Below are 12,754 nucleotides of genomic sequence, written 5' to 3' on the forward strand. Positions count from 1 at the left end.
GGAAAATATAGAATGTTAAAAGATAAAATGAATCGTGGGGAAATTAATACATGTATGTATAGGGTAAAGAAGTAATGTGTAGAAGAGAATGTGTAAATGGAAATCAACTGTAGTCCTCTCTGGGCACTATGTAATGATATGCGCTTAGTCAGATCCACACACTAACTCAATGTCTAATTCTCCGTAACAATAAATACACTTATTTTTCGTCTTCAAATTACGAAAGTAAACTATATGAAATTAATATAAGTCATTCGTTGCCAATCGTGATTTACCTACTCATTCAAATACTCAACAGTAAGCAGCAAATTTTAGAGAGTTATAATACATTTTAGACCATTCTACGAAATAGTTTATACAAAGTCAGAGGAAGTTGTAGCGTCCAAACGTTCTACAAACATTCTGTAGCTCAGGCTTGAAGATAGTTGCTTGGTCTTATTAATCATTTATCTTTTAAACAATATTGAACAACATTTATCTTTAATTCCCGCCAAGTGGGTTTGTGGTAGATAGCACTGTGTGAGGGATTTCTTCGGATTCTTCCATTTCCTCCTAGTTTCTTCTTCCGAACATTATCATTCACCTCATTGTTATCGTCATTAGCCTCGGTGCATAATTATTGGACGTTAAACTAAAAGTATTGCTTGATTTGAAATTTAAATTCTTCGGCAACACTGATCTTATATGGAACGAAATCTGTAGTTTAATTCTTTATTTACTAACGGCACTTTAAAGTACCACCGGAAAGAAATCATTATGGGAAAGGACTCGTACGCTGTGTTCGAACGGTAATCCTTAGAAACAATTTTCTCTGTTTTGCAAATTGACTACTAGCTGGCAACATGATGTAGAAGAAAGATATTTCCCGCTAAAGCCATTTTGTTTCAGATAGCATAAGAGCTGAGTCGCTGTTTTCACTTTCCAGTGTTTGAGAGACTCGTTAACTTAACCCTACAATGCATATTGTATCATATTTGATACAAAATAAATTATGGCTAGTATTAGTGTTCAGGTCGTGAGCTGTATCACAAATACATATTGTATTATATCTGATATTTCTCCTGAGCACATAGTGCACCATATATCCGGTAGAAGTCAGGAAAATGTTGCTTCAGTACAGAGAGAAAGAAGTCGTGCGCGTGCTTAGCGAAGGTGAGAATAGAGGAGTTTATTGGTCGTCTACTCTGAAGAACAAAGAATAGTTTCGAAGTTACAAAAATTCCAAGTTCATGAAATAAGTTTTCTAATTGTTTTCACGAATGCTATAATTTGATTTTATACGAGAGAGGAACATGAACTGTTGATGCATAATGTATCATAAGTGATACAAAGTATTTTCATATTTTAGCACGAAAAATTACGTTAGAATATTTTTCTATTCGGATATTAATTAGAAGTCTCTTATACATCTGTATATTATTTCACTTAAATACAAAAAATCATGCACTATAGGGTTAATCTAATAAGGTTAAGTGCTCGGATATTTTTTATTTTATTTTTATCATCACACTTGGTAGTCATGTGTTCATTGTTAAGTTTCGGAATCCTTTGAGTGTTGTGTGCGAGTGAGCCAACAATTGCTTTTTTTTCTAAACTTAGAAGTACCGTCCGGGCTGGAAAAGTATACTTTATGGCTCTTTTTTCTTTCGTTTTTGATTTTTTAGGAAGAATTTCGAGTACCCTTCTCCACGAGTTGTATTTGAAACTTCTTTGAATAATTGAAGCAGACATATGTCTGACTCAGAAGTCAGCAGTGACGTACGTAGGCTTGGGTAAAGCGTCATTTCTCTCCATAAAGTTTTGTTATCATGTATAATGTATATTTGAAATAATCTGAAAAATGGATACGAAACATGTAACGTGAGGGGTTTCAGATAAATTAAAGTAAATATTACAACGAGATACTTTGTATCGTTTAATAATTATCTGTATCTTGGGCAGAAAGTGCTTCTATACAAGCACTATACTTGATATAATGCTAATTAAAAAAATAACAAAAGAAGAATGTTTTTAATATATGTAAGAAATATACATTATTGTATAATTGGTTGCTATGTAGTTGTTTATAGATACCTATTCAACATGTATGATTGCAAGACAGTTTTGTGTGAATAAACGTTAAAAGAGAAACAACGAATAGATTATTTAATACTCACCATCGACTTGTAATTTCAGTAGAAAAGGTGAGAATACTAGTGGATATAGTTACGGAGGATATTTTAAGGTGTAAACAATTACTACCACTAAAGATTTACTTATATTATTAGCCGAACCAGGTTGATGACTACCTTTGGTGAGTCGTTGTAAAAATTTTGGTGCCGAAACCCGGGAATCTTGTAAATTCATATCCTGAAGTCTAAAGTAAGGGTGAATTTACTTCAGTAAGAAGGTTCATGACTACGAACTTAACTATACTTAGAAGTGGTAGAATAATCACAAGAAAAATTATGATCGGTGAGGCAGTGGAGAAAGAAACTGTTGACAGTGGTAACAACGAACAAAATACAGCACCTATTGTACCTGAAATGTTGACATTAGAAGACAAAATTTTAATGGCATTACAGCGACAAGAACAAAGCCGAAAAGACGATTTGGAAGCCATGAAGCAAAATTTGGCTCAGATGTCCAACGAATTAAAGCAGACGATGCAGCAGAAATCCGAGGAATCCAGCAAACAGTATGAGGAATTAAGTAGACGATTGGAGCAGAAGTCCGAGGAATCCAGTAGACAGTATGAGGAATTAAGTAGACGGTTGGAGCAAATAGACCAAAAATCAGAAAAGACGAAACAATCTATTATCCAGGCGGTGAGTGACATCACATTACAGTTCGATGAAAAGCTAAAAAGAGTATCTGAAGATTGCCAGGATAATTACAACCATGTAATCCAAGAAGTCAATTGTGTAAAAAAGGATTTGGAAGTAATAGAATCTTCTGTACGTCAACAAAAGATTCAGGTCACGGATAATTCTAACCAAATACGTGCAAATACTCAGTTGATATCTACTTTACAAGAGGAAATTAGGACGCTACAGATTAAGGACAACGCATACCACAACAACATGGTTAATGATCGTTTGGAGTTCCCTTGTTCACAAGAGATGACCTCGCCTTCACCCGTAGCAGATCAATGTGGACCTTACGTTATCTCTTCTTCAAGTAATCCATCCGATGAGGACATTATTTTGGAAGGAATTCATCCAAGGAAAACCGATGGGCGGAAAAGAGATGGTGGAACTACACATCATGCAGTAGGTAGGAATTGTCACTCAACACGAACACGAAATGGTGAAAGGAAGGTAAAGTTAAGTGTAAAGATGAGCGAAATACGTGCTATGAGTAAGTTCAGTGGTAAATGTAACGAAAATGCTACTTCTTTCCTAGAAAAATTTCAGGATGAGTGCAATATAATGTGTATAGATAAATCGCAATATATGAAACTAATCCCTCATTTATTACTCCCACCATGTTCTTTATGGTTTAAAGCAGTACGAGATCACGTCAATACATATGATGAATTCAAAGCAGCGCTGATTGCAAATTACGAAAATGACTTTTTACTTGCAATCAGAGATGCCACGATTAGAAACCAACCTTTTAATCCTCGTTTGCACAAATCTGTAGTTGATTTTGTTGTAAATACGTATAACGAATTAAAAGTCGTAAATCCACTGCAATCGGAATCTAGAGTGATTGCATCAATTCGAAATTTACTACCGTTTAAACTACAACAGATCCTGTTTTCTACACAGTGCATGAGTTTTAATCACTTATTAATGCTTGTCCAATGTTATGAAACTCAATACCATGCTCAGAATCATCAAGCGGGATTAGGCAAAATTAAAAACAATTCAGATCACCTTGTACCTGTTCGGAATCTAAATATCCGTAATGTGAACGATACGGAACACAACCTAAGTCGAGCAAATTTAAACAATCAGAACGATCAAAATAGGCAAAGATATGTTGGGAATCCACCTAACCTAACCAATCGAGACAATAATTATGTCAGATCACCTAATCGAAGTAGACTCAAAAACAGTCGAAATACATGGCGAAATTCTAGAAATGCTATAAATCCTATGGATAGACATAACCGTAGTTCAAGAGATGGCACTTTGTATCAAAATCAAAGTCATGACGCGATTCATATACAAAATAATGCGGAACATAATCACGATTGTGCAGTACAATGTACTTTATTAGAATCATATGCAAGTACGAATTTAAACTTACTGCAGTTGATGAAGTAAGGGTTAAACCCATATCAGCTATAGATTCTTATGAACATTTATCTTCAAATTTATGTGTTAATGTCAATCAAGGATATAATAACAAACTACTTCGTTGGTCGTTAGAGCTTCAACCCTTATGACTTTTAGATACTTTATCATGTTTGTTTCAACAAATGATAATTTTCAAATGATTTTAATTCTTTCTTGTTAATGTGAAGAATTATAATTTAATTCATAATTGATTAAAAGCAAAGGTTATTTATATTATATTGATCTGTGTTGAAACTTTGTTGTCAAAGATTATGTTAAGTATAAGGTTCATTCTATTAAGCTAATTATTCGACGACTGTCTTCATGCGCTACCTTATATGTTACTCGAATAAGATTCTTCTGTATTCTGACGCCTTATTGATACGATGTATACATTAAAAATATCATCTAACGTTGTTATTATATAATGCGCCCTGAAAAGATCAAACATTTTTTTTAACATCACCGTTTTTAATGATGATTGAAACTGTTGATCATTGTGATTTATGTTTTAAAATGTAATTACCTCTTACGTTTTTGACTTCGCACCCTTGGTTGATTATATTAGTAAGCGACGACGTTTTTATAATAAAAGATAAATATTAATGGAATAAAAGATTTATTATAAATGTATCTATATGTAGGAAATTTAATGAAGATACATACGAGGGGCGATCAAAATGTAAAGGACATAAGTAATGTAATATCATTATTATAAATGGACCAGTGGTTCTTAAATATAAAAGCCAAGCTCGCTTGTAACTTTTATATTCAGTCCCATCGTCGGGAGACATTTTATACAACGAGATACTTTGTATCGTTTAATAATTATCTGTATCTTGGGCAGAAAGTGCTTCTATACAAGCACTATACTTGATATAATGCTAATTAAAAAAATAACAAAAGAAGAATGTTTTTAATATATGTAAGAAATATACATTATTGTATAATTGGTTGCTATGTAGTTGTTTATAGATACCTATTCAACATGTATGATTGCAAGACAGTTTTGTGTGAATAAACGTTAAAAGAGAAACAACGAATAGATTATTTAATACTCACCATCGACTTGTAATTTCAGTAGAAAAGGTGAGAATACTAGTGGATATAGTTACGGAGGATATTTTAAGGTGTAAACAATTACTACCACTAAAGATTTACTTATATTATTAGCCGAACCAGGTTGATGACTACCTTTGGTGAGTCGTTGTAATATTCATATTATTTAATCGTAAATTGATGCATATGATAGAGAGTGGAATGGAGTATTCTTCTCCCATATTTTATTATAGGCTTTTTTTTAGGCATCAGATGGATCCAGCGGTCTGAGTGAAATTTGCCATTACTTTTGCGATACGTTTGTAACGCTGGATCCATCTGATGAATTGTGAAAATTGTTAATTTCATTTGGAAATAATTTTAATCTGAAAAAAGTGGATAATGTATGAAAAAAGTGCACCATACATTATCAACTTATTGTGAAGAATGGTAGGAAACAACAATAACTTAGGTGAAAAGAAAAGCGTATCTGTAGGAGTATGGCGCAATTTTTCTCAGAAAATTCCTTATTATTAATATTGAAAAAGCAGAGAAACAAATACCGACCGCTACTCAGTATAAAATATTCCAGTCAAGAGTTAACAATGCCATGAAATATATGTCGCATTCTTTGTTAGAAACCAAAATGACGTGTGGGAGCAAGCGACAAGGAAGGGGGATAAGTGGTAAAGTCCAGCAGTTTTTGAATGTCCTGTAAATAACAAGGAAGGGTCACGAAGTGGCTCCGCTGAGATCCGAATGAGACAATTGTGTTTGCATTTGATATTTTATAACTATACATTGTTCGGCGTAAGCTCTAAACTGCGATAAACAAAGCCACGTGAAACTAAATCTCGCTGATTTGCTGTTGTCCTACCGACGCTTGTATTCTTCCGCAAAATAGTTCATGTGATTGCATTATTACTTTTACTATGAAGCTTCATATAAAACTGCTATATTATTATAAATGACAAAAATATAATACGGATTATCTAATAATACTGCAAACGAGTGTGACTAATGAAACAATAGAAATAAACACTAAGCATGCGCAGTAATTATGGCGCCAACTCAACTGTGGACGGGTGTTCTGCCTTTAAAGTCTGAAAGATGGCTGGCATGAATCCCGGTTCCGCGAGTGTTGCGGTGAAACACCAACAAGGTAAACCTTTATTCACTAAGCAACAATTGTTTACCAGCGAAATTCAAATACTTTTTTTTTTAATCTTTCTGGTTTCTTTTCTTTCTTTTCTGCTGCTGCTGTAAGTATCTGGACAACACGAGACAGTATTGACAAAATGCACATGTATATTTTGCTCCTCCCCGTGGGGAGTAGGAGTGATACATCACTAGCCAATCGTATTTGTGACAAGCGGGAGCATACAAATATTTTGTTTATCGGAGTTTAGAGCTTACGCTGACCAATGTATAGACGAATCCCAAAGTTATACGTGCCACTGGGCGGGATATCGTGAGCTACAACATATTTTGTAATCTAAAAGCTACAGAAAATTACCAGGCAGAATAGTTTGAACCTCGTTATTTGTTCGAAACGGTTGAGTAAATGGAAATTTCGGGGAACATGTATCCCATCATTTTCAAGGACACACTTTTGGAGGTAAAAAAAAGTTTGCCCCAGGGTCCTCCAGAGGGTCCTAGATGGAATCCAACTCAACAGTTTCAAATGGCAAATTTCCTTGTATGCCGTAAATTTTGGAAAACTGACATTTCTGACCTGACGGTACTTTTGAGTCAAAGGGACTGCCAAAAATTCAGAAATAACTTTTTTGCAATTGTTACGCAAAAATATTTCATTGTGGACCAATTCAAGGAAAAGCACCTCACAAGTTCATGTCTAACTCCATTGTTTGAAAATGTAAATAAAGGATTAAACTGCAACATAAATCACTTTAGTGTGTTCAATACTTTATCAGGAATCGAATCCGGAACTGCGTGCACTAAAAGTATGCTCACTAGCCAATTCTTAAGGAACTGTTTCTTACTCCTCTTATTTTTGTTCTTTATACCCTAACCCTTAATAAATACCAGGTTCGATAAGAGCACGACCATAGAAACATGGAAGATAATTAAAATACCCAAGCTCTTCAGACAGAGGGAAACCCCTAATACATCTTGACTTACGATCGTCAACCTAACTCTTCAGACAACTTGACTACATCACACTAATATAACTAGATCAGCGAAAAGATTAAAAGGCATTGAATTTATCTTGAACTTACATTGTTGACCAATTACCAGTTTTAATCGCTTTATTTCACTCAAATCAGTAATAGACAAATTACGTTTGCAATTATTACGCATAGACAAATGATGACAAGTTGACGTAATTTATATAGATTTTGAAAAATCCTTTGACAGATTCAGCTATTTGATGCTATTAAATAAGCAAAATTGCTATCATTTCTCTTATTTCTTCATCAATTTTTTTCACACTATATAAGCAACATGGCCATGCTGTTCTGCATAATGAATTGAAATGCAGAGTTGGCGTAGGTCAAGTTTTCTTTGACCCACGACCCACTGACCCACTACCCAACGTGACCCACGACCCACAATGACCCACCACCCACCATGACCCACTATGACCCACCATGACCCACCACCCACCGTGACCCATTGTGACCCACAACCCACCATGAACCACTCTCATCCACTGTGAGCTACTCTGACTCACCAAAATACATCGTTATCAACTCTGAACACGATCCATGGCACCTGTACTGACTAAAGAGTTTACACTTGTAGTAAAACAAGACTGTGAAACTGTCACTAATCTGAGTTTGAATTTCTAGTCAATCGCTCAAGCACCACTCTGTTACAATAACGGTGGATCTGACCTTTACGTTATAAAATGTTAAAGTGTTTGTTAGTGAGGAAATTGAAATAGTTCGAGATGGGGGGAAATTAGTGTGTGCCTAAAATATACTTGTACTAAAAGAGTATTCTTGCAAGTGTTAATTTCTCAACGCATTCCAAAAGAAACTTCTGTTTGCAGGAAAATATCCCTGTACAATATGGAAAAGGTTATGGTTTCTCAGTTCACAGTATTTTTCTCACAAAAGACTTGAAAAATCAGTTTTTCATAGCATATAAAGGTGCTCGGGTACCCTATGTAAGAGCATCTCCATAAAGTATGCTCATAATTGTAATTTGTGTAATCACTAAAACACCATGTTAAATTTAAGTTACAAATATACATAATTACAATTATTATGAATATTCTTTCAAAGTACTTAATAAAAGAAGAGACTTACTAAAAATTAGGTACAAAGTTGAATAACACAAATAAGCCATTAGTAATACAAGTATACATTTTCCATAACTCATAATTTTCCACCTTAAAACAAATCTGAAATCGGGTTTATTTCGGTGGTAAATCATCCGCAGAGAAATGATGTCCATCCTTCAGCCAAGAAAAAACTAGCTCGTCTACTTTGAGCTCGTCTAGCAGTGGGCCATTAACATTGATGAACAACAAGTTCATCGATAATCGATAATCTTTGAGCACTTAGTCTACTTCTAATATCAGTCATCTGTAAATTCATAAGGGGAAATTGATAGTACTTCTACCCGATTTCTACAACTCCTCATCGACAATCTGCTTGTTAGACTTAAGTCTGATAACGATTTTTCTTATTCAGTTTTGAAATACTCAGCAAGAAGTATCATCTTTCTATCACCATACAACATCTTTTCAATATCGACCATGTCAGTTGATAATGTCGACTCATCGAAAACAGAAACTTCATCTACCACGCCTTCGATAGGGAATCTTGTGAATAAATATCAATTAAAGCCTGATAAACTGATGATTTCTTATTTGTTTATAATATAATTTTTGTAATTACACATAAATGTTGGATGCCATTACCAAGTTCCCTCCCCCGTCTAGAAAGCGAAAGGGAACGAGGTTCCTGGAAAGAGTTCAGTGGTGAATGGGAATTTCCCTCCTTCTTCCCCTTCAATTACCACATTGCTGTTTGCCATGTGCCAAATTACGATGAATTTCAATTAAATTATCACAGTATAATTATTTCCTTGTTGAATTATCGATACTTTTCAGTGGAAAAAAGGATGAAATTTGAAAATTCCAAATCAAGGTAAGTAGACCAATGTAAAAGGGAAAAAAACTGTAAAATTTTCCATATAATTATGCGTACAATCCAAACTTAAAATTTTCGTGCAATTAAGCTTACAGTACAAATTTTATGCCTATTTTTCTCCCAACTTTATTGGTTGATTGCCCTGTGCTGTAAGCGCTCCATATAATAAATATAAGCTTAAGCAATTATTATAGTAGAAAGCAATGGATATATGAAGCCAAGCACTGTATTTTTTATTTCTGATTTTTTGTTATATAACATCGATCGTTTTCGAGCCTTTTTACAAACCAACTCACTACAAATTCTCCATATATAGAAATCCCCCCCCCCCCATAAAGAAGAATTTAAAAAATGGTAAGATGTTTATTTTCAATAAAGAGTTAATACACTGAATTTAAGCTCCGTAAGTTTCGCGGCTTGCGAGATACTCATTTTTTGCCGCAAAAATTCGGATTCTCACTACCTCCTTAGGATATTATGCATTATAATGAAAGCAATATAACAACCCAGTTTGGATTAAGGCCTAACTATATACCAAAAGTAATTTAATTTGACTTTGCAATTTGACCGTGATGATCAGGCACACATAGTTACATTCATTTTTGTTAATAATTTATATATTACAGTGATTCAAAAATGTATTTTTTCCAGTAGTTAGCTCCTCTAAAAACTCTCAGGTCTCGAAAGCCAAGTAGTAGTATAAGTTCTATTGCTATTATTACAATTAAAAATATCAATATCCAAAAGTGCCTGAAGTTCTTTTTTCACTTGGTTAGATATACTCACCTCAGGTAAGTAGACAGAAACAAATGGAAAAGGAAGGAAAATGAAGGTCTTGAAAGTAAAACAAGACAAATTTACCAGTCTTCAGAAGAGATTGTCTACAATGCAGTGAGCAGAGTGGGTCGGTAGATCATACTGAGTCGGTGGGTCGCAGCGGGTCATGGTGGATGGTAGGCTGCAGTGGGTCACGGTGGGTGATGGATCACAGTGGGTCAGGGTGGGTGGTGGGTCGCAGTAGGTCACGGTGGGTGGTGGATCACAGTGGGTCACAGTGGGTCACATGCTGTTGACCCACGACCCATTGACCCACTCAGAAAACTTGACCCACTTGACCCACTGACCTACCAACCCACTGATCCACTCCATCTCTGTTGAAATGAAGCGAATGTGTTTCCTTTTCAGTATTACTCACAGTCTAACCTACGTCAAAATATATTTTTCCTTTTTTATTTTATTTTTTAATAATCTTCCTGGTTATGTATCTAACACTGAAAAAATATTATTGGCATATGATTTCAAAATATATTTCAAAATACATACTAATATAAAAATTCATCCGTGATTCTGATAATTTACATTACTTAGGCAATATTAATAAGTTATTAATATTGCCTATCAGTGACAACAACACCACATATATAACGTACTATTATTTATTTGGAACAAATATTAATTAAATTTTAATTATGAAATAAATCAATACTTAATAAATATTTAAAACTACAATGAAAGATCGTGATACCACATTTGATATCAAATTAACATTCAATCATACCACCAGAAACGTAATCATGAGGTTTTAAAGCTACTAAAGTTCATTCTCGGAATAGAAATTATTTTAAAATATTAATAAAAGTGTATTTTCCCTGTTTAGCTCGAAATTAAAATATATCGTTATAATCTGAAACTCGTTCCATCAGACACATGGTTAGCAAGTGGGAAAAGTACAAACAAAATTTATTAGATATCTGGCTTTAAAATAACTGGAATTTATTTCTTTTATGAGAATTATATTACTTCATAAAACACTTTAGTTTCATTTCAACAAAACGTAAGCGCAATTTTAGACTTCCAAATATTATGCTATGCATAAGTGTCTGTCTGTTCGTCCATAGACAAGTATCAGAACAAAACAGTAACAAATATCGAAAAGCAGGTCTTTGCAATTGATTCAGCATTAAAATAATTGGTTCCTAATCCTCCATTAATCAAACTAGAAGTAGTTAAAATTTCCAGTTTCGATCGTTTCCACCGTAGAACGAAAACGGTAACAGAAACCAGGAAGCAGTATTTTGTAAACGATTCGTCGTATCAAGACAACATGTCATTACCACCAGCAATACTCTACCAAAACCGAAACTAGTTTAAGTTTACTAGTATTTCCGGGTTTCAATAACGATTTCCAAAGAGCAAAGACAGTGAGAGATATCGAGAACCAGTATTTTGCAATCGGTTCAACGTCGCAATAAAATAGACTTCATCTCCTTCAACTCCCTATTCAAACAGCAAAAAGTAGAAATCAACCACTTCCGGTTTCAACGTTGGTCTCCATTGAACAAAAACGAGGTGCCTCCAGAAAACATAACACCACACCAACAGTCTACCAAAACCAGAAATGATTGAAATTTACTTGTACTTTTAGTTCCAATGTTTATTTCCATAAAGCAAAGTTTTTTTTTGACAGTTTCTGTTTCTCAATAATGAGTTTGGTCTCAAGTTTTATCTATCTGTTCAAATTGGAAGTAGTGAAAAACTAGGGTTTTCCGGTTACAAGACTGATTACGTAATGAATAAGACGGAAATAGCGAAAAGCAGTTTAAAATATGAATTCAATACTAAAAGAATTTCACCTATGATTTTATTCCCCTATTGGAACCGGAAATGATGGACATGAATTAGTACTTCCGGTTTCAAATATTAATCCACATGGAGCATAAACAGTAAAAAATAGTGAGCAATGGCTTTTAGGTATGGATTCAGAAAGTACAGGTTCTATCTTTGATCTTATTCTTGTATTGGAGCCAATGAGAGGCACGGTGGGTCAATGGTAGAGCGCATAGTGAGGTTCCTACTGTGTGCGCCAGCAAAGGTGGCTTCTGACAGTTGCAAAGAGCACGTGGAGTATTGGAGGCGCTGTTGCCAGAGGCTCAACAACAGAGACAGCAGCTCTGGCGATAAACTTAAGACGTTTAGCAAGTCGTCTCAACTACTGGCAACAGCGCGGTCAGTGACCTTCGTCGCCAAGAAACAGCGTGGAAGGATAGTGCTGTGATTGGCGAATAATCTTCCCTCTCGTTTTGTTTACACCATGTGCAGCTATCTGTCAGAGGCCACCTTTCAGTAACGCGATAATAGTGAGCGCTGTGAGAGATCCCTAGCTCGATCTCCGGCCAGGTAAGTTTGTAGTGGACAACATGGTGTCCGTTTGTTTTCCGGGATTCTTCCTTTTCCTCCCACATTCTCATTCCACAAATTCCTCCATCGCCAATCACTTGCCTTCATAAATCGTCTCTCTTAGCCTAAAGTAAATAATCCAGGGACGTT

Source organism: Thermobia domestica, chromosome 2 (assembly GCF_964235325.1).
Source record: "Thermobia domestica chromosome 2, izTheDome1.hap1.1, whole genome shotgun sequence".
NCBI lineage: Eukaryota > Metazoa > Arthropoda > Insecta > Zygentoma > Lepismatidae > Thermobia > Thermobia domestica.